Source organism: Macaca mulatta, chromosome 7 (genome assembly GCF_049350105.2).
Source record: "Macaca mulatta isolate MMU2019108-1 chromosome 7, T2T-MMU8v2.0, whole genome shotgun sequence".
In the NCBI taxonomy this organism is placed as follows: domain Eukaryota; kingdom Metazoa; phylum Chordata; class Mammalia; order Primates; family Cercopithecidae; genus Macaca; species Macaca mulatta.
In genome coordinates this window covers 19,280,763-19,290,544 of record NC_133412.1, presented here as the reverse complement: position 1 = coordinate 19,290,544, position 9,782 = coordinate 19,280,763, and the positions used below count along the sequence as shown (strand labels likewise).

The 9,782-nt window shown below is 54.2% G+C and overlaps 1 long non-coding RNA gene across 1 annotated transcript; it reads left to right on the top strand.

The window, feature by feature from the left end:
• The first annotated feature begins 2,946 nt into the window (after positions 1-2,946).
• Positions 2,947-4,472, top strand: LOC144329847 (uncharacterized). Its single transcript, XR_013395524.1, has 2 exons — positions 2,947-3,228; positions 3,334-4,472. It is a non-coding gene; the product is annotated as an uncharacterized LOC144329847 (long non-coding RNA).
• Positions 4,473-9,782: the final 5,310 nt, after the last annotated feature.

Sequence of the window (9,782 nt, the reverse complement as noted above, 5' to 3'; positions counted from 1 at the left end):
TGACTTCTTTCACCTCCAAAATTCCCTTTGTTTCTATGAAAATATTGGGGGTAGGAGGGTGGATTAGGAGATTGAATGGTTGAGAAGAAAGAGAAATTGTCCAAAGAGTCCTCAGAATCTGCCTGGAGCACGCATGGGGATGGGCCTGGTGCGTCCCGGGAACCCCAGGAAGGGAGCCGGGGCTTACGCGGAGTGGCTGGGTCTTCAGGCTGCCTGGGCTGTTCGTTCTCATGAACGACTCGGGAGCAGCTGTCTGGCCCTCAGAGGGCACCAGGAGGCAGCAAAGATTATCTTATTTATTTTATTTTGTTTTCTGCTATATTTAGAGCGGCAAAAAACAGAGCAGAGGGTTTCTGCTGTCTCCAGACTGTCTACCGAAGAGAAGGCGACAGATGCCTCCTGGGCTTGGAAGGGGGATGCACTGTGGATCCCCCATCCATTCTGCAGAGCAGGCAGCCAGGCCCCAGCGTGCGTCCGTCCCACTGCCCCGATGACCACCTGGTCAGCCCTCCCAGCCTCCCCTCCAGGGGGCTTTCCAGCAAAGCCATATTCGGCTAGGAATTTGGAACTCACAATCTTTATTAACCCCTGGCAAAACTTCCCATTTGCACGTCAAATCACATTGAAGCCTGAAGATGAGCTTTTCTTACTAGTTTTTCCAGTAAGTAATAGCAGAACCCACGTATCATACTTAAACTACAGTAAGGAAAAGAGGTGGTTCTCTGCAGTGATTGTTTAGTGTGGCCCTCAACCGGTAAATATCCCCAAGTCTCCTTGGTGGGTGGCAGGATTTAAATTCAGCCAAATCCTGTCCTAGTGTGTGCAGTGTCCTCGGCCCTGTAGACACAGGTGAATGAGGGACCAGCCCTGCCCTGGGCTGTTGAGAAGAGATCAGTCCACCCAGAGTTAGACATTGTTTTTGTAGAAAACAGGCATTTATTATATTTAGGGTTTTTTTTTTTCCTTACAGGATAAAAGCCCTTTATACAGAAACAGAATGGAACCTTTCATATAAAAGCTTTTCTTTAAAGGCTGTGTGGTTCGTATCATGAATGCCTGTCATGAGGCAGGATTCGGGCACATACCTGTACTTTGGCCCCAGAGTGTGCTCTCCCCAAATCCCCTGAGTAAACCTCTCTGGACCGCTGCTCAGACAACTATGTCAGGTGCCTCCCCCTCTGTGGGCACCAGCTTGGGGAGGTAGGTGCCATCCACCATTATTTATGCAGGAAGAGACACAAAACAGCAACAGCCACATGGTACGGGGCACCAGAAGTGAGTGAAATCAGAACCGTCCCACCGAGTCTTCCAAAAGTCACATAATTTTTTTTTCTGTCACCTGCCTTTGGTGACAGGGTCAAAGGCACAGATTGAAAGAGAAGATCTTGACTTGGGAGAAGCATTTATATCCAGATGCCCACCCTCACACTCCCTAGCTTACTTTCCACATAATTTAGTTTTAAGAGAAGGAAATGCATAATGTGGTTTTTAGTCTTAGCAAGCACTTAAATTCGTTAGATGCATAGAAAAGAACCATTTATCATTTTATTATTTTTATTTTTATTTTTATTTTGAGACGGAGTCTCACTCTGTCACCAGGCTGGAGTGCAGTGGCATGATCTCGGTTCACTGCAATCTCCGCCTCCCAGGTTCAAGCGATTCCCCTGTCTCAGCTTCCCAAGTAGCTGGAAAAATAGGCACGCGCCGCCACGCCTGGCTAATTTTTCTATTTTAGTAGAGACGGGGTTTTACCATGTTGGTCAATATGGTCTCCATCTCCTGACCGCGTGATCCACCCGCCTCGGCCTCCCAAAGTGCTGTAATCTAAGCAGACAGTTCTGTAAATGCGTGAGGACCACCTGAAGTCTGCAACCACAGTGGAGGTCACCAAAGGGTCAACTGAGGAAGGGAAGAGGGAATTCACTTGACCAAAGGCTTAGAGATGCCCAGGCAAGCTGATTTTTCCATCCAGAATTATCTTGTTATTTAACTCTGCTCAATTGTCATATATAAACATGAATTTATATCCATGTATGTCACATGAGTATGTCGTTTTAAAACAACGTGTACGTATGTAAGTTTTGTCTGGATACAGAAAGCTTCTTTAGAGGGCAGCAGGTTGAGGTCTCCGATTTCTCCGTGGAGGGAAACCTCTCAGGCGCTGTGACCTCCCTGCCCCTGCGCCCTCAGGTGGGAGTGACGTCAGGCAGCGCGGTCCTTTCCCTGCTGGCACCTGGTAATGTTCTTGGAAAGAAAGAAAAAAAAAGGAAAATCATGTGGCCACTTTTCTTAATATCCTCTTACATGAAGTCATTCATCATGAAAAGTTGACTGGAAAAGAACACACTAGAAAATATTAGGGATGGTGACCAAGTGAGGACTTGTATCTTCCCAGGACCAGTACAAAGTTCTGTGAATGTGTCCACACCACCAGCGGTCTCCCCACCCCACACGGCAGGGCGGCAGGGCCGACCCTGGGGCCTGCTCACCGCCACTGTTGCCCTTCCTGCACCACCCCAATTTTCAAAGAACCTCTTCCCCAGAGTGTTTATGTATAGGAGGGAGGGTGGAAGTACCTAAACTCTAGAACTACAACATCTAAGAAGCTGAGGCCCTGTTTTCTACACAGCATATGGTATCGCATAACACAAACCTTCCGGTCTTGAGTTTAAAGGGAAAATGAAAACTCCAGCCTATTGCTCCCACAGTCTGCTTCCAAGTTGTCAGCCTGCCAGTGAGGGTCTCCTGATCCCGTTTGTAAAGAAACACTGCACTAAGACTTGGGAATCTCCCCAGCTCCCAGGGAGGGGCGGCACACAACAGCCTTCTACTGCGGCTTCTACCTCCTGCACCGGTCCCGCAGCATCTGTCCATTCTTGTCCGAACTCACCGCACTTGGATGGCTTGCGGGCAGGGTCGCTTTTTGGGGGAGGGTCATTCTTTCAGTTGGCTTTTGGTTTCATTTCTCCAGGGCTGGACCTGGTTCTCTTTTGAACACTTGTCATGATGTGGCAAGAGCGTCTTTGGATTTGGGGCTGTGGTTCACCCGCGGGAGTCACAGCTGCGGCCTGGACCTTTCCGCCTCGCACCCTCGCTCACCCCCTTCATTATGCCTGGAGGATGCCTGAGACGATTGCCTTCAAGATGAGGAAAGTGTTTCACTGTTTATTTCCTCCATGGGATGTAGCAGGCGAGCATGCTTAGGACAGAAAACCACTGAGTACTCAGGTAAATGTGGGCCTAATACAAGAGTGTATTGGGTTCCAGTGTTGGTTAATCAATGCAGTTAACACACAGTGCTTCCATTGTTTTTCTTTTTGTAATCTTATTTAGAAGTTTCAAACAAAAAGACACAGTCTGCTGATCAGTACACATGGAGCTGCCTCTCCCACTGGCTCATTTTCCAGTGGCTGCTTGCTGGCCTCTCGGAGCAGAGTGTGGATCCCTGGATCCAGTTTGAACTGGGGGAAAAGAGTTAGGGAGAGGGTGTGCCTGTGACCCCCAACTCTTCCTGTGGAGAAAAACCCAAAATGTGGCTGCTTCAGAAGGAAAGCAGCCCCATCGGGTGGGGGCAGAAGAGGGTAGGCAGCAGAGGCCAGGTCTGCAGACGAAAGCCCCACCTCAGAGTGGTTAGAAGCCAGGACAGCAAGGACTCATGGAGGTGGCTGCTTCACAGGAGTCCTTTCTCCAGTCGTGCTAGGGAGGAGCCCCTGCCTGGCCAGCACTGCCCCTGCCTCTTGCCGCACCTCGCCAGTGTGCCCTCCCCCCGCCCACCACCGTAGTAGGCATCTGGCTTTTCTCACCAACCCATCTACCTTTTTGGTGGTCCAGACCTAGAGTCCTTGCAAGTACTCCTCCTCCCACCCTCACTTCAAGTGAGGTTTGGATGAGATAGACCACATCCCCCTGGTCACAAATACTGGTTCAGGAGTGGACATGTGGGCCTGTTCAAGCTGATGAGAGCCAGGACCCCCAGACTTCTGTTACAACTCTTGGGAGAGAGATTCTCTCTTCTCTGAACCTTGCAGTATATAGAAATGAGCCTATTGATGCAACAACATAAATGGCATTGAGAGGGGTGTCCAGAGCTGCTGGGGTCAGGGGAGGGAGGTCAGCCTGGCAGAAGCCACCTTGTGGAGCATGAAAATGAAAGAGACCTTGAGAAAGGCCAGAGGAATCCAGGCCTGTGGTGACATTTGAGCTGCTGGATCAAACTTCACCTGAAGTCCTATTCCTACTAGATTTCATTTTTTCCACTGTGTGGGCCAATGCATTCCCTTTATACTGTTTAAGCCAGGCATGGTGGCTCACACCTATAATCCCAGCAACTCGGGAGGCTGAAGTGAGAAGATCGTTGAGGCCAGGAGTTCAAGACCAGCCTGGGCAACATAAGAAGACCCTGTCTCTAAAAAAGAATTAAATATAGATAAATAAATAAGTAAATAAATAATAAAAATATATTGTTTAAACCAGTTTCACTTGAGATTTTGGTTACTTGCCACATAAATAATCCAAACTTTGTTCCGACCCACAAGGTTCTCATTTCACCAGGGGCTACAATCAGACATGGTCAAACAGGAGCCAGTCCTTGCATTGTGTGCAGTGGCTTTAGCTGCCGTTGAGTTAGAAAGGAAGAAAGGCAGTCCACAGCCCCCGCCAACAACTTCAAAATGCCAATCTCTGTTGAGGACTATGTGCGAAGCACCACGCAGTTCAGTCCGTCCTCCCGCGCTCACAGCATCACCCAGGACTCCGTGGGTTGAGGGTCTTACTAGGAGAAGGAACAAGCTAGTCTCCCTAGGGTAAGCGGGTGGGGTGAGATTGTTTCTAGAAGAAACAGGATTTTAACTGTGTCAGACAGGATAGGTGAATGTGGATGATGGAGAGTGGGAAGGGACATTCGAAGCTGAAAGAACAGCTGAAGCCCAGCCTTGGGGCAGAAGAGCTCTGGTCCTGCTCAGGAAATGGTGAGTGGCCCATGGAGAGCACCCAGAGTGAGGCAGGCAGACTGGCCTGGTTAGGTAACCTGGCGGGCTTCAAAGTCCTAGCTGAGGCAAGGTCTGGCAAGTCTGAGTTTTCCTTCCCAGGCGGTGGGAGGCTTCACAGGCGTGAGCAGAGCTGCACTGTGGAAAGGTGCGGGGTGGTGGTGCCTAGGCTGCCGAGTTAGGGGGTCGGTGACAAGGACCCACAGGGCAGTGAGGGCAGAAGGGGGACGCACGGGAGGACCACCACTGCAACTGCTGAAAGCAAGGAAGGAGCGCAGGGCGTCTGGAAGCCAGCCGGTGCAGGAGGGGCCTGGCAGGGAGAGGACAGCAGGGAGAAAGTGTCCCTCAGACGCAGGGAGCTGCACCCCACCCGAGACCACGGCACCTCTCAGCGTCACCCCTGACTGCCTGCAGTGGGCCCAGGCGGTTCAGGTGTGACTCCCTAGCCCAGCTCTCAAGGACGGACTCAGCTGCTGTCTTACTGTGGGCTGTGGCTGCCAGGAGCACCTCCCTGAGGAGTGGGCTGTCGCTTCAGAGACTCCGGGGCTACTGGGAGACACCCACAAACACGCACCCCAGCCCACACTGCTACCCTGAGTTTAGCCACAGGCGGGCGAGACCACCAGAATTAGAACCTGCCTTCACTCTGGCATGCAGTCCACGGCTGCTCGGGGAGGAAGGGATAGACGCCCACCAGCTCCCTGTGCACCCCTGCCTCCGAGCCCTGGGTCACGGCCAGCTCTGTGGAGCCCAGAGTTAACACCATGTCTCTCATTTTGGAGGAGACTCCACAGCCCCAGCAGTTCCAGGTCGCCCCTTCCTCCGGGGAGCCTACCCTTCAGCCCCAGGCTTGGCAGGCTGCACCTCTGGCAGGGCCTGGAAAGCCAAGCACAGGGTGTGTGAGGCCCTCAGTCTATGGGCTGTTCCCTGGGGGTGAATGAGAAGACCATGGCCCAGGACGCTCCCTCATCCCCTTGCCCTGGGTGTTCACAGAGAGGCCCCACGAGGATACAGAGGGCAGCCTCAGATTGGGAAGTGCGTCCACAGGCTTCCCACAGAGGCTCTGCCCTTTGGTGCCTCCTACACAGACTGCAGCACCCCCACAGAGCTCCAACCCGGGGTGGCAGGACCACTCCAAGGGCCTCTGCGTCCTGGGAGCCAGGACCCCCACCTGGAGTTGGGGAAGTTGCTGGCGGGGAAGGGAGGATGATGAAGGAGGAGATCATCTGGCAATGGCCCTGGAGCATTCTTGAGCCACCCCCTCCCAGTCTGGGCCACGCCCTGTGGCAGGTGGGAGGACAATGCCGCCTGTGTGCCGTCACCCCAGCACGCTGGCTCAAGGGGAGGGCTGTGGTGCGGTCGCACTCCAGCCTCGGCCTCTCCTGATGTCCCTCTCCCTCCCTGCACAACCCCTGCTATCTGCCATCTCCATCCATCCAGCAGGGTCGCCTCCACAGGACCCGGGCGTCACCAAGGTAAGCAGTTTCCTGTCTTCCTTCCACCTGCTCCAGTCACTGCGGTAGAGGGACCTGGCAGCAGGGGCTCTGGAAAGAAGAATCTGGAAGGTGGGGTGGGGCAAAGGGGACCCTGGGACATTCAAGCACAGGGGATCAGAAGCACTGGCCCTTGCCTGGCTGGTCTCCAAGCTGCAACCACCATGAAATGTGAGGACAGTCTGGCAAGGCAGGACCCCAGGCCCCTGGCACATCATCCCCTAACCTGCATGCCCTCCAGGTTTAGGGGGCTGTCCAGCAGTTCCTCATCCCCAAAGGGCTGCAGGCCTGATGGCTGGTCAGCCCCAGAGTCCCCGGGAGCTCCTCGGAGCTGCAGGGCGCTGCAGCAGGAGGCCCAGCACGAACCTCCGGGTCCCGCCCAGTCCAAGTCTCACCGTGGACTCTCAGTACGAGACGGGCCACATTCGCAAGCTGCAGGCCCGGCACATGCAGATGCAGGAGAAGACTTTCACCAAGTGGATCAACAACGTCTTCCAGTGCGGCCAGGTGAGTATAGCCAGCTGTGACCCACAGCCCACCCGTACCATGCCCCCAGCTCTGGCCAGTGGCCCTCGGGGGCGAGCTGTGGGGTCGTCTGCCTGAGGCCATGCTGAGGCCAGAGCTCCTTCTTCCAAGGCAGCTGCTCTGGGTCACACCTCTCAGGTCCCAGGATGGGAGGACAGGTGAAGCTGGGCTGACCCCATACCTGCCGCCGTCCCCTCCCCAGGTGGGCATCAAGATCCGGAACCTGTACACAGAGCTGGCTGATGGCATCCACCTCCTGCGGCTGCTGGAGCTTATCTCAGGGGAGGCCCTGCCACCCCCCAGCCGGGGCCGCCTGCGCGTGCACTTCCTGGAGAACAGCAGCCGAGCCCTGGCCTTCCTCAGGGCCAAGGTGGGCCCCAGGGAAAGGGGTCTGGGATGGTGCTGGGGCAGGCAGCTGGGACAGGCTGAACTATTGGGTCACCTTTCCTGGGCCAGGTCACAGGGCAGAGCAGAGGAGCTGGGGCCTGAGTACAGGGGGAGCAGCTGGGACACAGAGGAGCAGAAGCCAAGCCCTCCTCGCACAGCACCCCTGACTTGGAGAGCACCCAGCTGGCCGTGGCAGGAGCGATCCATGTCCCTACTGGGGTGGAAAATGTCACTCTGTCATAAGAGAGACTCACAGGATTCTAGGCCGAAAGAATCTTAGGCTTTTCATTTCGCAGATGACAAAACAGAGGCCCTGAATTATTTACCAAGCAAGATCGATGGTTAACTGGCCAACAGAGTCCAGATGTGGGGCCATGGTGGGCTGGCATCAAGTGGGAAACAGAGGGAAGAGACGCGGACACTAAGACGGTGGGTGGGGAAGAGGAGCAGGGCCTGTCCTGGAGAAGGAGGGAGGAGGCCTCAGCAAATGAGGGGAGCCAGAGTTACCTGAAAGAAAGGGACAGGTCAAGGAGATGGCCGGTAAAAGGAAGCCGGAGCTCGAGGGACAGAGGGACCCTTATGGCCAGGGTGAGGGGCCTGTGCAGGGGTGGGGTGGAGCAAAGGGATCACTGGGAACCAGGAAACGTGAAGACCAAGGGCTCCTGGAGGTGCTGTCCCTGGAGGCTGTGAAGTCACTGAGCTGGGCTTGGCTGGACAGAGCCTGACTGTGCATTTCCATCACTATGTCCTGGAGTGGAGCTTCTGTCCAGCCTCCTGGGGTACTGGTGTATGGGAGGAAAGCCAGGGAGGGGAGAAACCCAAGCAAAGGGAAGGGGAGCGACCGCTGTCCTGAGCAGGTGCGAGAGCTGAACTCTGCCAGCTGCAGAATGCTGGGCCCTAGTTAGTTGATCCAGGGACAGTGACCCTGTGAGCCAGTCATCTCCCCTCCAGGAATGTGGGAGGGGTGTAAGTTCCATAGCCTTTGTCAGAGGCATTGCAGCTCTCCCCAAGCTTTATATACAGCATGTCACTGATACCTGTGAGGGTGACATCCTCGTCTCCATACACATAGGAGGCAACTGTGGTCTGGAAAGGACGAGAGAGTTGCTGCAAACACACAGGGAATGTGTGGCAGAATGAGGGATGCACTCACTTATGGAGACGCTCCCATGCCCTGGGCATTCTATGCAAGCACTGGGCTACACTAAGCAAAGCCCAGACCCCCACCTCGAGGCATCTGGCTTCAATGGGAGACAGGTTCATTGAACCCAGATCAGCGGTGTGCTGGTAAATGTTTAACAAATGATTCTCTGGGGGAAATAAAAGCTCCAGTGTGCTGTATTCGCTGATCCTGTGGTGTTAATACCCCAGCACAGTGAGTTTAAGTCACCAGCGTGACATCGCTCAATAGGAAGTCGGGAGGATAGGCTCTCAGGAGCTGGGAGGAGCAGACAAACACCCCACTCCCCAGAGGCTCCAACTCTAAGGCAAGGCGATTGACACACCAGATGGAATCCACCCCAGGAGCACGGATATACCAAAGCTTACCCAGGGGGACACCCAGGGCTGCAGCTCCTCCCACAGGGCTAGTAGTGGCCGGGTGAAGCCAGTTGCCCTTCAGGTCTTAGGGAATGTCTCACTCCTTTTCTTTCTCCATTCGGTACTTACTGATTGATTCCCTACTGTGTGCCACTCCACTAGGATACATCAGAAAACAAAGTCAAGATCCTCACTTGAGCAGGGCAAGGGGATCGAGAGTGTGTATTTGGGTGGGAGAAATAGTCCTTAGGTTTCTATGTTAAATAAAGTGGTCAGGCTAGGCAACATCTGCGTGAAGAGTCAAAGGCAGGGAGGTGAATCGCCATGCAGTTATCTGGGAGGATACTTTCAGACAGCAGGCACGGCCGTGCAAAGGTCTGAAGTCCTGTGCTTAGAATCCCACGTAACTACAAGAATCCGATGGGCTTGGAGCTGTGTGGTTCCACAGAGAGGAAGATGGAGCCAGAGGGGGCTGGGGGCCAGACCCTGCGGGACTTCTCCCCTTGACTCACCCATCCTCCCTGTCCACGTGGCAAGATGTAGGGCAGAGGAGTCTCAACGTTGGTGTACTTAAGAGCCACCCAAGGGGTTGTTCAAGTGAAAATTCTCAGGCTCTGGCCCAAGGCAGTCTGACTGGGTGGAGCCTGGGAATCTGGATTTATAGCTGGCCGTGTTGGAGCTGGAACAGATGAAGAAGGCTGAGATCTGGGTGTGAGCCCAGGGACCCAGCCACCCCTGGATATCCCAGGACACCCTGGGAGATGGAGGCAGACAGTTGCTATTGTCTGTTGGGCTCACACATTGACTGTTATGACCCCTCATTTCCAAACCCTGTAGCTGAACCACTGATTTT